Source organism: Oncorhynchus masou, chromosome 9, assembly GCF_036934945.1.
Source record: "Oncorhynchus masou masou isolate Uvic2021 chromosome 9, UVic_Omas_1.1, whole genome shotgun sequence".
NCBI lineage: Eukaryota > Metazoa > Chordata > Actinopteri > Salmoniformes > Salmonidae > Oncorhynchus > Oncorhynchus masou.
This window is the reverse complement of record NC_088220.1, coordinates 59,763,084-59,769,856: the sequence shown is the minus strand read 5'-3', so window position 1 is coordinate 59,769,856 and position 6,773 is coordinate 59,763,084. Positions and strand designations below refer to the sequence as shown.

General features: G+C 43.8%; 1 long non-coding RNA gene across 2 annotated transcripts; it reads left to right on the top strand.

Annotated features, from left to right (window-relative positions):
- Nucleotides 1–819: 819 nt before the first annotated feature.
- On the top strand, nt 820–6,386 carry LOC135546366 (uncharacterized). Of its 2 annotated transcripts, none has more exons than XR_010456571.1 (4): nt 820–953; nt 5,124–5,324; nt 5,530–5,635; nt 6,346–6,386. It is a non-coding gene; the product is annotated as an uncharacterized LOC135546366 (long non-coding RNA). The 2 variants fall into 2 exon arrangements; XR_010456572.1 differs by lacking the exon at nt 6,346–6,386 and adding an exon at nt 5,972–6,003.
- The last annotated feature ends 387 nt before the right edge of the window (nt 6,387–6,773 follow it).

The following is a 6,773-nucleotide window of genomic DNA, read 5'->3' as shown; positions in this document are numbered from 1 at the left end:
AAAAGTCTTATTTTGACTGAGACAAATCTCTATTATGGAGAGAGTCTGTCTGTCTCGGTCTGTTGGGTGTACCCCTGGTTAGGTCTGTTTATATAAAGTGTTATTGTAAGTGTTTCTCCTCCTCTAGGTTGGGTTCTTATCTGAATGGGAAATAAGACTCAAGACACTGATTCAACTGGTAATTACTGTTGAAACAGTCTTAATCTGCCTGGCTAGACAAAGGGTATGTGTGTGTCTGTGTCGCAACCCACCAGCTCTTTATTTCTATCCCTTTTTCCCCTCTCACTGCCTTGTTTATCTGTCTCTGTCTATTCCTTGGTCTCTGGGAGAATCTCAATTGCATACTCCTTGCATCCTCACTCATTGCCTCCCACTCAAAATCCATTGGATGAAAAAGCCAGAGGTTTAACCCCTCTGGCCTTCTCCATCACCCAAGTACTATTGTCATTACATGAATGTGTTGCAGATTACAAAGAGCTTCACTGCCCAAGATTAGAGGTGCACCCACACACTTTAGCCTAGGCTACTAAATAATGATAAACTAGACTATAACACTTTAAAATCGGTGTGGTTAAATCCGTTATGCTGCATCCCTCTAGTCTGAGCTTCAAACAACAACCTTTTCATTCGCTGCCAAAGAACGAGCGTAATAGTTTCAGCCTATTTGGATCATTATTCCTTACTCTGTAATTATAGATGCATGTGCTGTTAGCAACAGGTGGGAGTGGCCGTCTCTCTCTCTCTCTCTCTCTCTCCCTCGCTCTCTCTCGCTCTCTCTCTCGTGCTAAGGTTCTTTCTCTGGAGCGAGACAGACGCGGCTGTTATTATACCACCACCAGACTGCAGGAGGCTGCGGCAACACAGATCGCGTGCTTTTTTTCTAAACGGATAAACAGACAGATGAAATAATAACATAATAACAACAGACGAGTAGCTGTTATAATCACCGTCCGGTAAGTCTGGAATATATTGTTGCCTGGTGGTAATAGGATTCTTGTTTTTTCTTGTTTTATTATTAGTTAACGAGTCCCATGTATTTAAAGGCAGATCATCCTCTCTTGCGCTAGAGACACCCCACTGCAACACTGACACGGTAAAACAGTAGTTTACTGGGCTATTCTACAAATATATAAATAAAACGATGACTGACTATTCGTTAGTATTCATGAATAGGCTGTAGGTTGACCATTGAACACTCTGATCATAACAGTTGATTGAATGAAGATTGATAGATTGCGTCTGCTCCTGTGTAGAACCGTCATTGTCTTCGGAGTGACCGACACACGGAGGGAATGACCAGACCGTTAAATTGACCGGGAGATTTCTAGATTTACCAGATCTATCTAACGGTCTGTTTGTTGCAGGGTCCGCTCTTTTTTGATTCTGTTGGGTATGTGACAGCCCGGGAATATGAGGGTACATAGCATAGCCTACATATATCTCTCTCGTCCCTCCCTCTGTCCACGAATAGCCTGGTTGCTGTATTAGGTTAGATATTGCATTGGTGCTGTGATAGGTCTTGGTGCTGGGGTAGGTCAACTGCTTCTGGGATTGGTGCTGGTGTATTGGGTTGAAGATTTGTATCGGTGCCTGGTGTATTGGTGCTCAGCTTGGATGGGAGGCCTATTGGTGCTGGTGTATAGCTGGTGATGATTATGGGGTGATGCTGGGAGAGAATGAATGAACAACGGAGACAACAGAGAGTCACTGTTAAGTTTAACACTGTTTATTTATAGACACACACATACAGTCTGTAGCCCTTGCCTAAGGTCATTGTTAAGCCTACTGTACAGGGCAGATGGTGTATAGTAGGCCATATAACAATAAGAATGGGTAGAACGGGAATCCCCTTTCAACGTCAGGCATTGTGAGTGTATGAGTTTACCAGTCATTGACAAGGTCAGGGGTTCCATGTCTGTTCTACTCAGTCTAATTCTACGGTTTAGGCTACTCTACAAAGTACAGAATCATTCTACTTCTACTAGTCAACTGGCATTAATGATACATTAATACAAACATTGAAACATCATCCACTGTATCCATGCAGATGATGAGCAAAACATCACATCTTCCTCCATATCTCTTTTCTCGCTCTCTCTCTCTGTCCTTTCTGGGTTAGTGGTTTTGTTGGTCCAGTTCTCTCAGGGTTTTATTGACCTTGCATCCTATAACTGCTGGTACAACACCAGCCCATCCTACCATATACAGTATGTCTGACTGTTTGCTGCTGTTTGTTTCCTGCTGTGTTTCTACGGGGTTTGTGTGTGTAATGAAGTGAGCTGTAAGAATTTCCTCTTGTAGGACAATAAACCTCAATCTAATCTTTACCTGGACCTCAGATCAGCTTAGTCACTGTCTATTTCTCTCCTTTTTACATCAAGTCTCTTTTATTTTCTTCTACCATAGAGAGCATTAATTCATTGACCCGGTATGGCACCTTCACGATTTGCCTAAATGTACCTGGTTGACTTCACACTAAATGTCATGTAGTTTTCTCATACTTCAAGTTATCCATCTGAAACCTTGCACATACACTGTGGCTGTCTTGTGGACACCATCGGAATTACAGACGTGGGACTTTTCTGTTGCATTTCAAAGATGGTGGTAGGGAAAAAAACAGTTGATATTTTCTTCTACCAGATCTATTGTGTTATATTCTCCTACATTCAAGTCACATTTCCACAAACTTCAAAGTGTTTACTTTCAAATGGTACCAAGAATATGCATATCCTTGCTTCAGGGCCTGAGCTACAGGCAGTTAGATTTGGGTATGTCATTTTAGGCGAAAATGAAAAAAACAAACAAACAGGGCTATCCCTAAAAGGTTTTAAAGACATGCTGTGCCAGGTCACGGGAGTAGTTCTGTCCTGTGAAAGAGATATGATCAGTGTATGCGATTAACCTGGATTAATGGTGGTTCAGATGTGGGTTAGTGTTACAGTACAGATGAGGTAGGCCTTTTTAATCCTATATAGATGTGTTTAACTTAGTTCAATCGAATATGTTGTGGTAATTCTAACCAAAAGGAGAGAGACTGCATTCTTCAAAACAACTTTATTATAATATTTGCAAAAATGAAGCAATCAATAACAACCACTCAACAGTGCATCGTTAGGAAAGCCCAACGAACAGCGTTGTCTCTCTCCTTTTATAGAAAAAGTACAACTTGTTTTGTCTACGTGGCAGTTTAGCAGATGGGTGGAAACAGGGAGGGAACATGGTGTGTAAAAGCTGATTTAGCTTGTCTGTGCAGATTAAGAAGCTGAATTTGCCACCAGTGTCTGTTAAATCCTGCATGTTTCCACATATCTAAATTCCTGTAGATTGTGAAAACAAGATGTCACATACTGCAGTCACACCTAAACAGCTCTTATATGCACAACCAGATTTATGAGTAATACACACAAGACAAGCCTGTATCAGCAAAATACTATATAATATAACAATATAACAATGGACAAGTAACAGCATAGTATGTGTAGTTAAACAACATAGTAGGTAATTAAATAATTTCCTCCACAAGTACAGGCTTAACTGAAAGACCAACAAAGATGGAATGCAATAAGACATTTTATTAAATAGTTTGGGGATTGGCCTCGTCTTCGAGGGAAGATCCTCGGAGCCAGATGATGTGATGGCAGGTAGCCCTACGCGTAACTACTGGCATCGAAACCCCCCCACCGGGGGAAAGCAGTTCTATTTACGTGCCTTAAAGGGGCAATCTGTAATTTCTACATCAATTTTTGGAAAAGGTATGATATTTACCCATTTATTTCTTGAAGATTTTATAAATGCCTTATGAGTTTAATTCAACTGTTGTACCCCATCACAACCCCAAACATAAGCTTAGAGAGACTTTAGTAGATGATGCAGGCAATTCATAAGTTTACCAACAGACCAGGATTTACCAGAGGAAAGCTAGTAAACCTAGGGCTAGATTCAATCCAATTAACCCTTTCAGCTATGAACATTTTAAAGGCAATGTATCCGCGTTTGGAAAATCGCATTCACAGTACAAGCTGCATATGCTGGCTCAACTGGAAATGAATTACCTTTAAATGTCAATAGCCATCACGATCTACCATGGTCCGATTTGAATCGAGGCCCTAGTGATTATTTGAACACATCCAAAATGGCCTCCCTTCTCCAGCCCTGAGCTCCATCCATCAACACTGAGCTGCATCCAGCTCGTATTTATACACTAACATACTGTATCTACTTAAAACCAGGTCACCGAACAAACATCTACAGCACTCTACACTGTCTCCACTGATCTAATATTCCATCTACAGCACTCTATACTGTCTCCACTGATCTAATATTCCATCTACAGCACTCTATACTGTCTCCACTGATCTAATATTCCATCTACAGCACTCTACATTGTCTCCACTGATCTAACACCTCATCTACAGCACTCTACACGGTCTCCACTGACCTAACACCCCATCTACAGCACTATACACTGTCTCCACTGATCTAACACGCCATCCTGTACACTGACCTAAGACCTGAAGGTAGTTAGAGAAAGAGGGGTGGGGGAAGGAGGAAGGGAGAGAGGGAGTACTCGTCTTCCGGTTAGAGTGGATAGGATAGAAGATATTAAGAGTAGGGAAAGAGATGAGGGTATAGGAGAGCTGAAGGCCTACTACCTATCAGACAAACAATCAACCAATCAGGTAGGCTTACCCAAACAGGTCTCCCCCACAGAACACAAACTATCTACCTTCTTCACTCTATTTGTTTTCATTTTGGACATTTAGCTTAAAGTTAGTCGATTCAAATATAGCTTACGAAAGTTCTATCAGGAAGGCTGGACTGAAATCTTCTTTAACTGCATCCAGTTAGCATTACATCATTCACTGCTGTTTCCTATTCTACGGGCATACCGGGAATGAATACAAACATATCATCAGCAGAGCGACTGGTTTCTTCTCTTCTTACCTACTAGCCACGTGTGGAATATCATTCACCTATTAACCTTACAGCCTATAAGCACAGCACAATAATGAACCTTAAGTCTCTCTCTCTATCTCTCTCTCTCTCTCTCTCTCTCTCTCTCTCTCTCTCTCTCTCTCTCTCTCTCTCTCTCTCTCTCACCGAATATACTACTGGGACCAAAGAAAGGACCATTCCATCTTTCCTGTCCTGTCTGTCTCTCTCTCTCTCTCTCTCTCCTTCCCTTCCTTTCTGTCTCTCTTCCCCTCTCTCCCCCCCTCCTTTCCTTCTCTCTCTGTGATGAGGGGCTGAGGCTGTGGGTGAGGGTCTGTGTCCAGTCTGAAGCTGGGGAAGCTAAAGGTGGTGCGGCGGCAGCTGCTGCAGAGGTAAACTACTAGTGTCTGTGTTGTCTTGTGTAGAAGATTCCATTCTAAATGATAGATGATACAGTACTATAGTATAACCTGTCATTAACAGGTATAATAGTATTGTTATGGAATTAGTGTGTTGTTCTCCGGTGATATTATAGTATTATTGTAGTATATTCTTGTATATTGCATTATATTGTGGTATTATTGTGCTTTTATCTAGGTATGAGCACCAGCCGTTTGTGTCATGTCTGGCTGGTCTATACGGCTGTCAATGGAGACGCTACCAGAGGGCCAAGTCACAGCCCGGGGAGAGCTGCTGCAGCAGGGTAGGCTATACACACACAGAAGCTCGCTCACACACACACACACCCACACACAGACTCAGACTCACACACAGACTCAGACTCAGACACGTGCACAGATAGGGCTCAAGCAGTGTCCTCTCATGAAAAAGTGTCTTTGCAGCCTACATGTGGATGTAGTCTACTTTTTCATTCTGTTGTTGAAATTTGTATTGTATCATCAAAATAGCTAATTTCATAAACTCTTGAATCTGAGAAAATATCCCCTTTCCTGCGCGCTTGTGTCTGACTTGCATGCAGTGACCACCATTTGACTGCTTGTTAGTAAGAGGCAGATGTTAGCATCTCTCTCTCCTCCAGGTGGAGTGTGGGAGCGTGGTTTTCCTGGTCCTGGTCCTGACCTTCCTTCTCTCTCTCCTCCAGGTGGAGTGTGGGAGCGTGGTTTTCCTGGTCCTGGTCCTGACCTTCCTTCTCTCTCTCTCCAGGTGGAGTGTGGGAGCGTGGTTTTCTTGGTCCTGGTCCTGACCTTCCTTCTCTCTCTCCAGGTGGAGTGTGGGAGCGTGGTTTTCCTGGTCCTGGTCCTGACCTTCCTTCTCTCTCTCCTCCAGGTGGAGTGTGGGAGCGTGGTTTTCCTGGTCCTGGTCCTGACCTTCCTTCTCTCTCTCCTCCAGGTGGAGTGTGGGAGCGTGGTTTTCCTGGTCCTGGTCCTGACCTTCCTTCTCTCTCTCCTCCAGGTGGAGTGTGGGAGCGTGGTTTTCCTGGTCCTGACCTTCCTTCTCTCTCTCCTCCAGGTGGAGTGTGGGAGCGTGGTTTTCCTGGTCCTGACCTTCCTTCTCTCTCTCCTCCAGGTGTAGTGTGGGAACGTGGTTTTCCTGGTCCTGACCTTCCTTCTCTCTCTCCTCCAGGTGGAGTGTGGGAGCATGGTTTTCCTAGTCCTGACCTTCCTTCTCTCTCTCCTCCAGGTGTAGTGTGGGAACGTGGTTTTCCTGGTCCTGACCTTCCTTCTCTCTCTCCTCCAGGTGTAGTGTGGGAACGTGGTTTTCCTGGTCCTGACCTTCCTTCTCTCTCCCCTCCAGGTGAAGTGTGGTTTTCCTGGTCCTGACCTTCCTTCTCTCTCTCCTCCAGGTGTAGTGTGGGAGCGTGGTTTTCCTGGTCCTGACCT